Below are 15,268 nucleotides of genomic sequence, written 5' to 3'. Positions count from 1 at the left end.
ACAAACTCCACAGCACGCAGATTCACAATTAAACTGGCATTTAATTGCTGCAAAAGCCGAAAAACAATGGTCACTCACCTATACTTCCCCCCAGGATAACGGAAAGGTTTACAAAGAACAACACAGGACTCAAATGGTGCAATAAGCGATAACACATCTCCACATAAACAGAGCGAACGCAAGTATAGTGTGGTTATCAATGAGAGGGTCACATTGTTAACTGGGGTATAAAACCTTAATGCAAAATAAGTAAAATATATACCTCAGGAGATAAGAGCCCGTCTCCGTTTCCTCTTTGTCTAACAGCCTCCAGTTAAAGCATATGGAAAATGCGTCCAAAATGCCCGAATTGGCCCATTGTCATTGCAAAGAGAAGCGCGCGGTGATGCTGTTAAGAGAAAATGGGAAATAAATTCCGGATCGGGGGCTGCCTCCTTCAATGCGGACTTATCTAACTTTAATTTAATATTCCGCAATCACTGGCTGATCGCATATAATTCACCCAGAATTTCTACGGGCTTTGCCTAAGCATCCTGGCACGACACGGGGTCATTTAAATAGATCCAATACCTGCTTTTTATTCCTCCGCTCCCCCTTTGACATTATTAACATTTTCACTGCAAACCGTCCAACTAGTGCAACACAATTACAGATTTGGTTTTAAGTGCCAGAAAAAGCGACGGTGAAATGAACAAAAATATAAAAAACACAGATCTGCTCAAAATCCAAAAAGCACTAACTGGTCGTTTGTACGACACTAAACCCAGAATCGATTTATTGGCATTCAAATCGATTAGATAAACGGAAATCAATCCCAGACATCACAACATTTAAATGTTTAACCAGCTCATTTGCGAACGAAACTTTTATTTATTTTTAAAAAGAGAGAAAGCGATAATCTGACCACTAACACGAACATTCTGTAGATATCAAATGACGGTAATAGAATTATTTCCACATGGGGAGGGATAATGGCAATGATGATAGTAATTATAATAATGAATAATTCAACGCCCCTTTGACATCTATAAGGTGAACGTGGTTCACGAGACAGCTTTTGCAAAGGCTACCTTGAAAATCATTTTTAGAAATAAATTGACTTTTGCAAATCACATTTCCCTCCGAATACTATGTTAATGTGTCAATGTCAGATGCGATTTAAACCATTCAAGAGAGTGATTTTCATTTTAAAAAGAAATCAACGATAGCTCATTTTTTACATTTGTATATGCAAATTTTCTAAAATAATATGCCATTTAGCATTTAATTTGTGAATACCCAAAAGCCCCTCCTGGCCTTCGTAAGCATCGTTTCAGGTTGTTTGGATCTTCCTCTGCCCAGGTCCGTTTAAAGGGGGCTTTCTAACATTTTTTATAAGGCGTTGTATGTCGGTGGCAGCGCCGCGCGCAGCCCTCTCAGCTCGTGGCACTCTGGCAGCCGAAGAGGAAGTGTTGCTCTAACGGGTATTATGTTTATTTGATAAAGAAAATCAATGGAAGTGGCTGTAAAGTAGTTAGTGAGGCGTGTGTTTGGGACTCCGGGTGAATAGTGACTCCGGCGGGCTGGTCGATGGCGCTCTGAGAGCTCTGGAGATGGAGGCTCCCCTCAGCCCCTCGGCCCTCCTCACGCCGAGAGCCGCCTCCCCCTCTCCCGCCAGGCTCGTGCCTCGCCCCCCAGCCTGGCTCTTTTATCCGCCTCCCCCTCTCCTTCAGCACGGCCCATTCTTTTTTATCTCTTCACCTCTCGTATCATGGCCCGCCATTATCTCGTCTTTATATTCCCCTCATACGGGTGGTGTCTGCTCTCGCGCCTCCGCCTGACCTTCAGAGCCCCCCGGCGCTGCCAGGGGGCGCGCCTCTCGGTGCTAGAGCGAGGGCCCTGCTGAAGTGGCGGAGCCGAGTCCCGCTCACCCATCCCGCCGCGGGCTGCGGACGGCATTCACGGCGAAGACCGGTCAATGGTTTATCAAAAGGGCCGGCGCCGGCCTCCCGTCCGTGCTTCTGTCAGAACACGAGACAAGGCTCCGGTTAGGCCCCTTCCCCCCATCTCCCCCGCTCTCCCCACCCTCCCACCTGTCTGACACTAGTTTTATTTACAGGTAACCACCGGCTGCCACCATCCATGCCCCACATAGAATGCGGTGTGTTTCCCACCCTCACCTGAACTCTCTGGGTACCCTGCCCCCTATGTTGTAATGAATCACCCCCGTTTGTTACCGTACATAAACCCTCCAGGCCTCCTCACGCCCCAAACAGCCCTCACACGCCGTGGATTCACTGACAGGTGCACCAGTGGGTAACGTAAATGATGGGGGCGCTGCACAACCTGAAGAGAGACCCCCGAGTCCCACATATATCACAGATATTCTCTGGATTTGGGACGGAATGGTGCCCCTCTGAAGGATTGGAGGGTGGGGGGCGGTTGGACAGTTGGGGACCTCTGCGCCACAGGGGCCTAAGTTATGCTCCTGAGGGGCATTCTCATTTAGTCCACCACGTCTCATATAGAATTACTTCACATAGCTTCACAATAACAATTTGATTTTACATTGGGTTCCTTATGTTCCCCAATGTGACTGACCACAGCGCAGTATACCTCGCGCGTTTGGACCTTTCACCTTAGATATGTTTCTGCCAGCGGTTTATACATGCGTGCGTAACATGAAGACAGGTTTTCACCACTTTAGGACTGAGAGAAACGTTCTATCCTTGTGAAAAAGCCCATGTTCGCCAGTCCCTGTGAGCCAGTAGTGGCGTGGACAGGTTCTCCGCTCCCCAGGCATCAAGGGTCAACCTCTGCATCTTGAGATCAAAAGACATGTCACCACTAGTGCACGTTACAGCGCATTTTTTCACGCTCATATTTTTTCACACCACATCTTTGCGATCGCTGGGCGTGAGACTGACTCTGATAACGTGTAGTGAGTGCACATTCTTGTCTGAAGTATGCGCCGTATTTTATGCAGCCTGTTTTATAGGCAGCATATGTCGAGTGCAGACGTTTCTCGCATCAAAAGGGCACAAAAGGTGCATTTTTTTAGAAATGGTATTTAAATGACAATTTATTGATGTGTGGTAATGTAAACTCGTAATATTGTCATCCATCAATCCTTTTTTGTACATTTAGTAAACTGGAGCTCTCAGTGACTACAGCATTCTGCTGAAGTAGCTACCCCAAAAATATAAACCTGCCAGATACAAGGTTTTTAGGAATAATCTGATAATTTAAGGTTCATTTTAAGAGGTTTGCACAGACAAATATCACTTCTTCTAATGGACGGATATGTTCAAAGCAGATCTTCCATAAAACGCTCTTTTCTCTGCCCTCAGCTGCCTGGCTCTGTCACAGATCTTTCACGTCAGAGGTTGAGATGAAGAGGCAGCTTCCGCCAAAGTCAAGAGCTGACACTCCCAGCGGCCATGTCAACGGGCCGGGCTCTCCCCTCTGCTCAGAGAGATGGCGTTCTGGCTAAAAGAAGCCACCTCTTGCAGTCCGGGCACAGAATGCGTCCTCCCGTGCCTGACTCATTGACAGGGTCCCAAGGTGGCCATCTTAGCCTGTTCTACTGGGAGGCTGGTACATTGGTATTCTTGCACACATACAATTAATTCGTTTACCCAGTGCAAGGATTGAAAACACAGTCCTTCGTCTGAGGATAGAATGGCCACGCCCCAGGATGCATCTCAGAAGTGTATCTGTCTTCCATACCTATTCCAACCCTACACAATGATATTACCAGCCAACTCGTGCTTCACCCCTTATTCAGTGCCAGGTCTGAGCCTTTTTCGAGGTTGTACGATGATGTACTACTACATGTAATTTGATTATAAGTAATTAACAAAGCCGACATACAGTAAATTGGAAAACTAAAATCAACGAAATGGGAGGCATAAGAACAAGAAAACACAATGAATATACAAATTAGTAATATCTTAAAAGAACAATTCTTTATTTATGCTTAGCAAAATACCAAGTGCCAGTCAGTCTACGATGTGTATGTTACATGCATTTGCCCAGAAAAAAACATATTGCACTGCAAATTAAGGGCTCTAATAGAGGAGGGTTATTCCAACGTGCCCCGGTGATCATGTCGTAGTGAGAAATAGGTTGTCATAAAATACAGGACAAGACTGTAATTGGTGGGGGCATAGACACAATACAATTCCATTGGTCAGAAGAGGATAGATAGTTATGAAAATCAATAAATCACATAAAATGCTTGAGTATATAGCTAGTCACTGTCAAAGCTCAACCATATGTCCCCAGAGGTTTCTTACATCAAAGTCAAACAAGATATTTGAGGGATTGCCTCACCCACAACTTCTCCTGGCAGGCTTCATTATCGGCAGTCCCCCACACTAAAGTAGGACAGTGTCACTTCTGTGGTGACGTCACATAGAAACAAATATCACTGCATATTATTTTAATTATGGCAAGGGTGCCCTTAAATAAAATGAAACTTTTGGGTATACCCTTAGATATTTTTAAACCGCATCTGGACCCTTGCATTGTCCTGTATAGTACAATATCTAAGAACTATCTTCAGGGTTGAGTCCACTTTGGTGTGGGGGGGCACGAATGATGAAGCATGCCATAAGGAAGTTGTGGGTGAGGAGACCCCTCAAATATCTTGTTTCCACATTGATGTAGAACACTGCTGGGGACCTATGGTTGAGCTTCGACATTGACTAAGTACCCAATCGTTTTTGTGTGATTTATAGGTTTATATAGCAGGACGTGCTTAGGTTTATCATCTGTCTTTCCTGCTGGGTTAGAGTTATGAAAAGCAAACTGAGGTCCTGTTGGGAGGGGTTAGTATGATTCAGAGATAATTAGGGACAGATTCGTAAGTGATAGGGGCTTGGTAGAATTAGACACGAAAAAATACATATATATATATATATATATATGTATATATATATATATATATATATATATACTTACCCAGGGATGTTACCTAAAAAAAATCAACAGGATAACATTTCTGATTATTGTTAATCACTTTAGTATCAGGTAGAGCCTGTGGGCTTATAGGTCAAGCGGAAACTCATGTTACTTAACAGAATTTAATATTGTATCAAGGGTAATGCCTGCCTAGTGCAACAGTCTGAAAGAGCCAATGGTATCTTGAGGTGAGGCACGGGCTATCTAGTCTGGATAAGAGCTAAGAGAAACATGATGAGAAAGCGGCCAGGGTGGAGACAATTATATGGGTTGGCTGGTACTTATGACTGATAGGCTTAGCTCAAGTTACCTAAATTGAGCCGTACCACGCAAACCAAAAATAAGAGTCAGTACAAGAAGGTTTATTAATGATTAGATGTACTTAAGTAGATTTAGTTCAGGTTACCCCGTCTAGCATTTTAGGGATCAGGTAAGGTGGAGTCAGTAGATGGAAAAGATCTGTAAAGTAAAAAGTGGGAAATCAGGGGGAAGATGAATGGTCCGTTCGTCAGAGACATCATTCAACTGGAACCAGAGTTGTCTGGGAGCTTACCTTGCATTTTAGTTGGCAAGCAAAAAGTCACTGCAGTCAGGTTCACATCATCTTGGTTGGTCTCTGTGGTCCAATTTCGGAAAAAAGCAGCGGTCCTTATAAAGGAAGTTAGGAGTGGGTAAAAGGAAAACTGTTTCTTGGAACATTTTGAAATGTGGCGAAACATGTCCCCTATATTGGAGTTGCGACTTGACAGGTGGGAGCAGATGTAAATGGACTATTTGGAGGTGATTTTAAGTGATTGTAATCCTGGTGAATGTGATTCTGATATAAAAGGAGAGATAGAATTCCAAATACATTTTATTTAAATATTCAAAAATTGATTGGATGTTATATGAATAACCATCGTTTAAAATCATTAACATAATGAATTGCTCAAGTCATGCTTATGATGCTACCAGCTTGAGATGTAACTGTGGCTTCGTGGATGTGTTCTGTACCCAGATTTCATGATGCAGTTCTTTTGCCAGGGCACGCTTCAGTATGATTGACTTGCTGATAGCACCAGTACACTGTGAATATGCTTGGATTATACAGTCTGTACATCTTGTAAAAATAATCTTCATATTTATCCCAAAAATCTTATCAAATTAGGTCAGCATGCAGAACCTCTCTCCTACACCATAATCACTCCAGAGACAGACATCTGGTAAGACAGATGATCCTCAATAATTGTATTGGAATCCTGTTCTCACCCCTTTCAAATGTGCCCTTTCAGTGTGCCCCCAAATGGCCATGTGTAAACCTGAAGACAGAAGTCTGGTAATACAAAAACGAAGCCCTTCAGCAACCAGACATTGGGTCCACAAGACCTTTCTTGGCATCCTGTTCTCTCTCCTTTCAGTTGTGCCCCAAGAGTTATATATCAACCCAGCAGACCTGTCAAGAAGGGTTTGAGAATGAAGCAGGATTTGACACTGTAGTGTTACAAAGGTTGCCCACAGCTCCCACTGCATGTTCTGTGAAGTTCAATGGATTTATCTCTGCCAATTCAGGTCAGCCTATTGTCTGCTCCTGGGAGGTATTTCATACTTATTGACACCTATTCAGGGCTAATTACTCAATGGGAAACAACGGAGAGCCAAATGCAAATTGGTGGCCAGGAACTTCAGACAGGAAAATGGTGACGTTTTAAAAGTTATCTTTCCTTAATATTTACTAAAAATCCAAATTCACCATTTAATTCGATTTTTAATAACTATTAAAATAGTTGTTTAATTATTGTGCTAGCTGGTCTTAACTCCAGGGTAAACTATGGGGTTTTCTACATAGAACAGCTAGACCTGTTACAGTGGAGATTACTTTTTGGGTGCTAAAGGAAATTAACATTTGTTTTTTGAGTCCTCATATATAGCCAAATACTGACAAGAGAAACCACATCACATTCTGGCCCAGGACCCCATCCTGGTGGTCCACCAGAGCTCAAGTAGTGAGAGGCCCCCATCAGTCTTAGGGGGGGGCAGAACTAGTCTGCCCCCATCCTCCTAGTTGTTAGATCTTAAAGACTTAATCATTGGACTCTTACCAAAACCAAAAATTTGTATACTGGCCTAATGCCTGCAGAGATGGTCCTATAAAAGCAAAAAAAGGGTTCCCACATTCTAAGGGACCTACCCAAGCCATTACTACAGTCTAAATCAGAAATTCTCTTAACTGACAACAACCAATCCCTATGAGTGGGGGTGGAGAATAGATATCCACTTCATACATATTTCACGCAGGCTTATCAGGACCAAATAGAAAAAGAGATGCATCAGAGGTCTCTCCAATCTATCACACAGACTCCTCTCAGCAGTCTCATATAACCCAAATACAACCATTGGAAGAGTTATCTTGTTAAGCCTATTTATAATAGACAAGATCGACTTACCCACTTGTTCCCAAAAAGTATGAATCCCTGGGCACTGCCACCAAAGATGAATATCATCTACCCCCTCTAGGTCACACTTCGGGCAACCGCTCTTACCTTGAAGAGGTATTCTAGCAAACGTTTTAGGGGTTCAGTTGGTCCGATATATGGTAAACAAGTGGTTCTGCCGCAGGGGGGCAGATTTAACCACAGACCAGAGAATCTTCATTGAGGCCCGTCAGAGATAAGGAAGATCAAGTGCGGGAAACAACAGGTCCCATGCCTCTGGTGAGAGTGGGCAAGATGCATCCTCAGCTTGTATAAATGCCCAATACCACTTTGAAACCTCTTTCTTTTGGCTCTGTGGGCTGGTAATTTCCTTCTCCCATCACTTAGAACACCTAGCCTCAGGTTCTCCTTGCAATCAACCTTTAATTTGCACGTTTGTGAACCTAGATAATTTAGCATTAGTTACTTCAGATAAGGATTCCCAAGAGCTAACAGAGCCACCACTGACTAGTTGTCCCCACTGCACAATTTCTCCCTCTATCAATGGCTTAGCTAGTACATCCTGGAGACACATCGGAGTACCGGGAGAATTCCAGATTTGGGCCAACTCACTGTAATATGGGATACCCAGTCTTCTTCTTACTGCCTACCAGATACTGTAGGCATTAAAAATAGTTTTTAGTCTAACTTTTTTGTAATATTTGGGATGGCCAAATTTATAAAGAAACTGTATACCCTGGTCCCGGAAACACCCTATCAGAGCCTGAAGTCGAGGGGAAAGAAACTCCTTATAAAGAAGTGATCTAAAATTATTCAGCTGGAATGTCCAGTAGTAAAGCTGAAAATCCGGAAGTGCAATTCCTCCATCCAGCTTTTTCTTTCTCAATTTTTTCCATGCTATTCTGTTTTTTTTTATAGGACCAAATGAAGCTAACTAACACCCCCTGCAATCGCCTTAGCCATTCATTTTTGAAAGATAATGGGATTTTTGGTAGTACCACCATCATTATTAAATTAGTTTGACCTAAAATAGAGAGCTGTAGGTGTGACCATTGGAGGAGTAACTTCTTTGTTTCCCTTAAATGATGCTCAAAGTTCACTTGAGCCATCTCTGCCAAATTCTTGACCACTTTGACCCTTAAATATCGGATTTCGTCTTTCTCCAATGGGTTGTCCAAGTGGCCATTCCAGGTCATTACTTCGGAGTTATCTGTGTTAATTAAGTAACCTGGAATTTCTCCAAAACTAACAATAATTTCCAAAAGGGCTTGCAGAGCACAATGGGGGTTCTGTGTGTACATCAAAAGATCATCCGCATATAGAGCTTCCTTCAGGGCCCAACCATGGTGTTGAAAAGGTGTAATTCTCTGATCTGCCCTGATTCTCCTAGCCAGAGGCTCAATATAAAGATTAAAGAGAAGAGGGGAGAGAGGTCAACCCTGTTGTGTCCCCTGTTTGATCTTAAAATGTGGGGATATAATGCCATTAACCAAAGCCCGAGCTGATGGAGCCTTGTAAATACTTTTAATTGCATTAAGAACATTTTCACCCAAGTTATTACTGTCCATTACCGCCTGCAGGAAGAGCCAGCTCACTCGATCAAAAGCCTTAGCAGCATCAATTGTGGATATAGTTAAAGGCATGTTAAAAGTGGATGCAATATCAATTGCAGCAACTAAATAGTGGGTCAGGTCCCCTAAATGTCGATTTCTCATGAAGCCTTTCTGATTAATATGCACTAAATCACTGATCACATTATCCAACCTCCTTGCAAGCAGTTGCGCAATTTTTTTTATAATCACTATTGAGCAGTGAAATTGGTCTGTAGGACTCATATTTTCTAGCATCTTTCTGCGGCTTTAGTATTAAAGTAATAATAGCTTCATACCAGGAGGACGGGACCGGAGAGGAATCTAAGAAAATAGAGTTCATTAACTGGATCAGGACTGGCGCAAGCTCGTCTCTCAGAAGTGTATATACTTTGGCAGGTATTCCGTCTGGACCGGGAGCCTTCCCATTTTTCAAACCAGCAATAACACTGTCTATCTCGCAAGGGAAAAAGCATTGATTGAGGCTTAAATTCTTAACTGAATCTAACCTGGGGAGTGTGTCTCCCTTCAACCATTCTTCAATCGCCTCTGCTGAAATCACAGAGTCGTCTCTATATAGTTGAGAAAAAAACTTGACAAATTCTCCTATAATGTCTTGGTCTTCTGAGGAGGTTCTGCCAGTTTCGTCTAGTATTACTCCTTTAATCCTATTCCTAATGTTATCAGACCTAGGCCCTCATTCTGACCTTGGTGGGCGGCGGAGGCCGCCCGCCAAAGTCCCGCCGTCAGATTACCGTTCCGCGGTCGAAAGACCGCGGCGGTAATTCTGACTTTCCCGCTGGGCTGGCGGGCGGTCGCCTTCAGACCGCCCGCCAGCCCAGCGGGAAAGAGGCTTCCACGATGAAGCCGGCTCGGAATCGAGCCGGCGGAGTGGAAGCTGTGCGACGGGTGCAGTTGCACCCGTCGTGTATTTCACTGTCTGCGCAGCAGACAGTGAAATACATGTAGGGGCCCTCTTACGGGGGCCCCTGCAATGCCCATGCCAGTGGCATGGGCACTGCAGGGGCCCCCAGGGGCCCCGCGACCCCCCCTACCGCCATCCGGATCCCGGCGGTCCGACCGCCGGGATCTGGATGGCGGTAGGGGGGGTCGGAATCCCCGCGGCGGTGCAGCAAGCTGCGCCGCCGTGGAGGATTCAATGGGGCGGCGGTACACTGGCGGGAGCCCGCCAGTGGTGCCGGTCCGACCGCGGCTTTACCGCCGCGGTCGGAATCCCCATTGGAGCACCGCCGGCCTGTCGGCGGTGCTCCCGCGGTCCTCCGCCCTGGCGGTCAAAGACCGCCAGGGTCAGAATGACCACCCTAGTCTTCCAAGCTAATAACTTGCCACAGCTTTCACCATACTCAAAATGCGCCAGTTTACTTGCTTCCCATCTACTCTTCACAATTGATTCTAGCAAGACCTCGAGTGAATTTTGGGCTTCCTGGATTTGATACTGTAGGTCTGCCTGCGTTACTGCATCCTGAGGGGATAGTCTTTGGGCTTGCAGGGTACTAAGTTTATCCTCAAGAGTCTTTATTGTTGTTCTGGTTCTCTTGGCTCTAAAAGCAGCATAGCAAATCAGTTTTCCACGGATAAAGGCTTTATATGCTTCCCAAACAGTGGCTATTGGAGCAGAACCTAAGTTGATCTAAAAAAAATCCTTGTAGTCCTTTTTCAACTTTAAAACAATATCTTCTTACCTCAGAAGAGAGCGATCCAGTGTCCATCTAGTGCCTGTACGAGGGTCAGACAGACTTATAGTCAGCTGAACAGCTGAGTGGTCCGAGACATGGCTTAGCTGGTGGGAAATTGCCGTTAGGTTATTTCAAAGTTTAATGTCTGTTAGGAAGAAGTCAATTCTGGAAGCATGCCCGAGGTTCTTATTCCAGAAAGTGAACTCCATGGTTTGTCCCATTCTGCTTTGCCAAAGATCATTCAAGCCAAAATTTTCCATCATATTGTGTAAGCAAGCTCTCATATTAGGTGTTCTAAAAGCCGGTTGGGGGTAGACCTATCTAGGGAAGGATTAAGCAAAACAATAAAGTCTCTGCCAGCTATAATCATGTTCTGAGCTCTTCCGATTACTTGCTCATAAAGATCCCTAAGTGGACCTGGGTCATCCACAATGGGACCATAATAGGACAGTAAAGTGTGTTGGAGCCCTCCTAACTTGATATCTGCTAAAACCCATCTCCCCCTAGGATCAGCACTGATGTCTGTCAGCTGACTTCAAACGCTATTCTTTGCAATAATCACAACCCCTTTCACATTGCAAGATTGATTAGTACAATCAAAGTGGGTGATCCATCTTTGTCACTTGAGAATACTCATCCACTCCTCCTATCTTAAATGGGTCTCCTGCAGGAGAATGATCTGGCTATCAGACAATCTTAGGAACTCCAGATTTCTCCTTCTTCTACTGCTCACTCTAAGGCCATTTACATCCCAGGTCAAAATTTTAAGTTTAGATATATCACCAGAGTGCATCATCATGTCCTTATCCAATTGAGAATAAGATCCTCTTGTCTGACCTCAGCAGTTATACAATTGTGCAAGGACTCAATTTTTGTTCTCCATTTTCCCCATCTGCTCACCACCCATTGTGACCTTAATCGGATTGTTAAGAAAATAACACACTGCCCTTCCCCAAACCCTCCCGGGGGAACCCTCCTTGAAACCTTGTTGGGTGGCTTATACTACCCTTAGGCCCCAGCCCTCCGCAACCCGCTAGCTCTCCCCTTCAATCTGATCAATCAAAACCTTAGCTTCTTGGGGATCATGAAAATTATACATTTTGGTTTTCCACATTACCCTCAAAGTGGCGGGGAACCTCAATTGTGGAGTGGCACCCAAAGGCTTAAACTCCTGCAAAGCCTTCCCCAGCTCCCAACGTCGATCTAACGTTGCCCTAGACATATCAGATCTTATTAGGAATGACCAACCCTCATGCCAAAAACCCTGGTCTTTGAGATCTTTTTCAAGAATCAGTTCCTTTACTCGATATGAGGCAAAATTAACTAGGACAGTTCTAGGTTCCTCCTTGTTAGGATTCCTCTTAAAAGGGTCTCGATGGACTCTTTGGATTTATGAGGCCAGATCATGGGAAGTCACCGTCGGGATATGGTCTTTGATCAAGGCTATTATGAAGTCTTTAATATTGTTCCCTTCCATACCTTTAGGAATATTAAAAAATCTGAGATTATTCCTCCTACAGTGATTTTCCAGGGACTCCAGTTTCTCTCTCAGGTCCTTTTCACTTCGTTTCAGTGTTTGAACCTCATGAGAATTAAACTCCACTTCTGCCTGTAGTGCCCATATAGAGGATTCCATAGCTCCTAGTCTCTCCGTAAGATTAGTGGTTTTCGCATCTAGATCGTCACAGAGCCCCTGGATTATATCTCGGTTGAATTCAGAAACATCAAATTTGTCTCTCATGTCATGCAATAACGACTGGAGGAGGGAATCTATATGTGCTACATTAGTTCTATCGGACTCTGCCTCATATGGAAGCACAGACCCCCACCAGCTGTACCCTGATCTATCTCCTGCATAACCAGGCTGTGAGGCAAAACCAGTGGGGGATAGAGCTTCTGCCATAACAGACATATTTGCAACCTTTTTTACCAAAGAAGTGGGTGCTGTCTGAGAAGCACTAGACTGGTCTAATATTTTAAAGAAAGACCTAAAGGAGGGGGTAACGTTTTGCTGCCCAGAAGTAAAACTTGCAATGATTTTAGCCAATGGGGCTTGAAAGTTTGAAAGAGAAACCCCTCCCTCAGTTCGCAAATCTGGAGTTATAGAAAGATTAGAGGTGTTACCTTTTGCCACACGTTTACTTCTTGCCCCAGCATCCAGAGGAAGTAATACTGATGGAGCTGCAAAAGAAGCTGGAGGATCCAACCCAGCCTCCAAGGAGGGCAACTTCTGCCCTCGTAGCCGTGTTCTGGCCCCCGGTCCAGATGGGCGCCTGGGGGTTATGCAGGAGGGCTGGTAAGGAAGAGCCTGAGGTGAAGGCTGCTCCAAAATGTCAAAATCACCCAGATATAGCTGCTCTGCGGCCTGCTCACCTCGTGGATTCTGGTGCAGGCCGGGCAGAGCCTGGAGCAAGCCTGTGCTGGCTCTGCCTCTGCTATCCTGGAAGTGCAGTCTGGCCGCTGCCCCTCTGTGCTTGTAGAGGGACCATGCAACCTGAATCCAGCGTGGCAACAGCAGCGGACCTGCCCGGTCGAAGGGGACCCCAATATGTGGAGTGCCCATCCGCTGCAGACGTCGGTAAGTGGAAGGAACAAAAAAAAAAGAAAACGCAACCAGGACTCGTCCCCGCAACGGGAGAACCGGCGGCGTGTAAGACGGGGACCGCGGTCAGCACACTAGCAGACCGCCATGTTCCCCCGCTCCCGTGAGACATCACCGTGAAAGGACATGTTAACAATAAACTTCTACATGCCCTACTTTTAAATAATATGCACTGGCCACATAGGTACTACTTATTAATATGTAAAAGGAAAGTTTTGACCTGTCCAAGGGTGTTAATTTCACAAGTCGAATTGCAGCCAGGCTGCAATGGCATGGCTGCACCTTGGGCTCCAATGAAGACAAAAAAAAAACAACAGAGAAATGTCCTGGGAAGGTAGTGAAATATAGCCAAAGTTGGTCTGTAATGGGTCCCTTACATCTCTGGCCCTAGTACCACTCCACCTGCTGAATTATTTCTAGCTAACACCCCAGCTTTATGGTGACCTTTCTAGGCTCTATGGTCATACCTACTTTGATAATAAACTAGCTTACCACCCTTGGGCTTCCATTCAATCTCATGTTATATTCATCCTGTACTATATGGCACCTCCTGTATTCTAGCCCCACTGTTGGAAATTGGGTTACTGGTTGAGGGTGTTGAAACCATATTCAAGCAGGAACCACAATCTCTGTCAGGGTGAAACGCAAACAAATCCCAAATTAACCCATGTTTAACCCTCTGGTAGTTTGGCACAAAAGCACTCAGGCTCAACTTAGAGGCAATGTGTAAAATATTTATACAGCACTTCAAACAGTAATACAGTGAAAACACATCACAAGAAAATGTCCACACCAATTTAGAAAAACAGAGTAAATTTTAGTAAAGTATTTGACACCAAACCAACAAAAACTCAATCTGCAGAACCGGAGATGTGCAAATTTTAAGATTTCAGGTAAGCAAAGTGCTTAAAAGCACAAAGTGCCACTCGAGGGTATCTGGTCATGCAAGACCTGGTAAAAGTCACAAGTTCAGGCTGACCACAAATGCAAATTGGGCCAGACATGGACTGGGTTAGTCACGCTGAAAGATTTACTTTCAAAAGTCCAACATAAAGAGTTTGTTGGCGGGGAGGGGACCACAAGGAGCAGGGACAGCGTTGCAGATGATCATTGATGTAGCACAAAGAGCAGGTTGGGCATTGCAGATGGTCAGCGCTGTAACATAAAGATCCTGCCAGGCATCGTGGACAGTAGTTGCTAGAGCTTTGTGGTGGCATTCACTGCAAGTTGTCGATATTGTAGCGCAAAGTGCAGGTCTCACGTTGCCGGGTGTCGCTGAAGATTGCCATGGTGTGAAGAGTCGGGTTCAATGGACCTTCGCATTGGCAGCTGTTATGGGTGGCACAGTCATGAAGAGCCCAAAAAAACCTGGATTTCTTCTTTTCTTAAGGAGACAGTTCAACTGATACCATACCAAGAGACCAGGACCTGAGGGGAATCTCTTGGGGAGTACGAATTCACTCCAGGCTTAGGCAGGTCCAGTTGCAGGTACAGGCAGCAGGCCAGTTGGCCAGTTGCAGGGAGCCTCCAAAGCTTGTTATGTCCCTGTATATCAGAACAGGAGGTTAGTCAGCTGACTCTTGGAGTAATTTCAGCCTTGGATTAAGGGTGCAAATCCAGTCTTCCTTCTCAGCAAGCATGGCAGCAGACCTCTGACAGCAAGTAGTCCTCCTTTTGTAGTATCCACAGGTCCAGGAGTGTAGTGAAAAGTTGATTTTGAGGGTCAACTATTTACACCTTATGCCCACTTTGAAGCAGGGGAAGTTTCTAGAGAATTCCCTATGAAGTACTTGTAGCTTTCTGTCTCCCCTTCCATGGCTCCAAGCTGGCTGCACGAACAATGCAGAGGTGGCAAGTCCTTTATGGGAATGCATGGCTCAGCCTATTCAGTTACAAATGGGGCTGCGCCCAGTTCCACCCTCATCCTTCCAATTGATGGCCCATCCAGCCACACCAAGTCCCTCTAATGTGTGGCAGTCAGGGAGAAATATACAAAGTCCAGCCGCCAACTACACCCAGTCATTT

The 15,268-nt window shown here is 44.9% G+C and overlaps 2 protein-coding genes across 3 annotated transcripts in view; one reads left to right on the top strand and one right to left on the bottom strand.

Annotated features, from left to right (window-relative positions):
* Positions 1 to 1,856, bottom strand: part of ZFHX4 (zinc finger homeobox 4) — a 150,218-nt gene extending 148,362 nt beyond the window's left edge. Inside the window, exon 1 of one of the 2 annotated variants that reach the window (XM_069220384.1) lies at positions 1,741 to 1,856. The gene's annotated coding sequence lies outside the window, so the exon portion shown is untranslated. Of the gene's footprint in view, positions 1 to 262; positions 392 to 1,740 lie in introns of those variants that run through there. The other variant, XM_069220381.1, reaches the window with a different exon arrangement.
* Positions 1 to 15,268, top strand: part of LOC138277254 (uncharacterized) — a 39,378-nt gene that overhangs the window by 7,712 nt on the left and 16,398 nt on the right. The window lies entirely within an intron of this gene.

This window comes from Pleurodeles waltl, chromosome 2_2 (genome assembly GCF_031143425.1).
Source record: "Pleurodeles waltl isolate 20211129_DDA chromosome 2_2, aPleWal1.hap1.20221129, whole genome shotgun sequence".
Classification (NCBI taxonomy): Eukaryota; Metazoa; Chordata; class Amphibia; order Caudata; family Salamandridae; genus Pleurodeles; species Pleurodeles waltl.
Note: the sequence above shows the minus strand (reverse complement) of the source record. Positions and strands in the feature narration are given on the sequence as shown.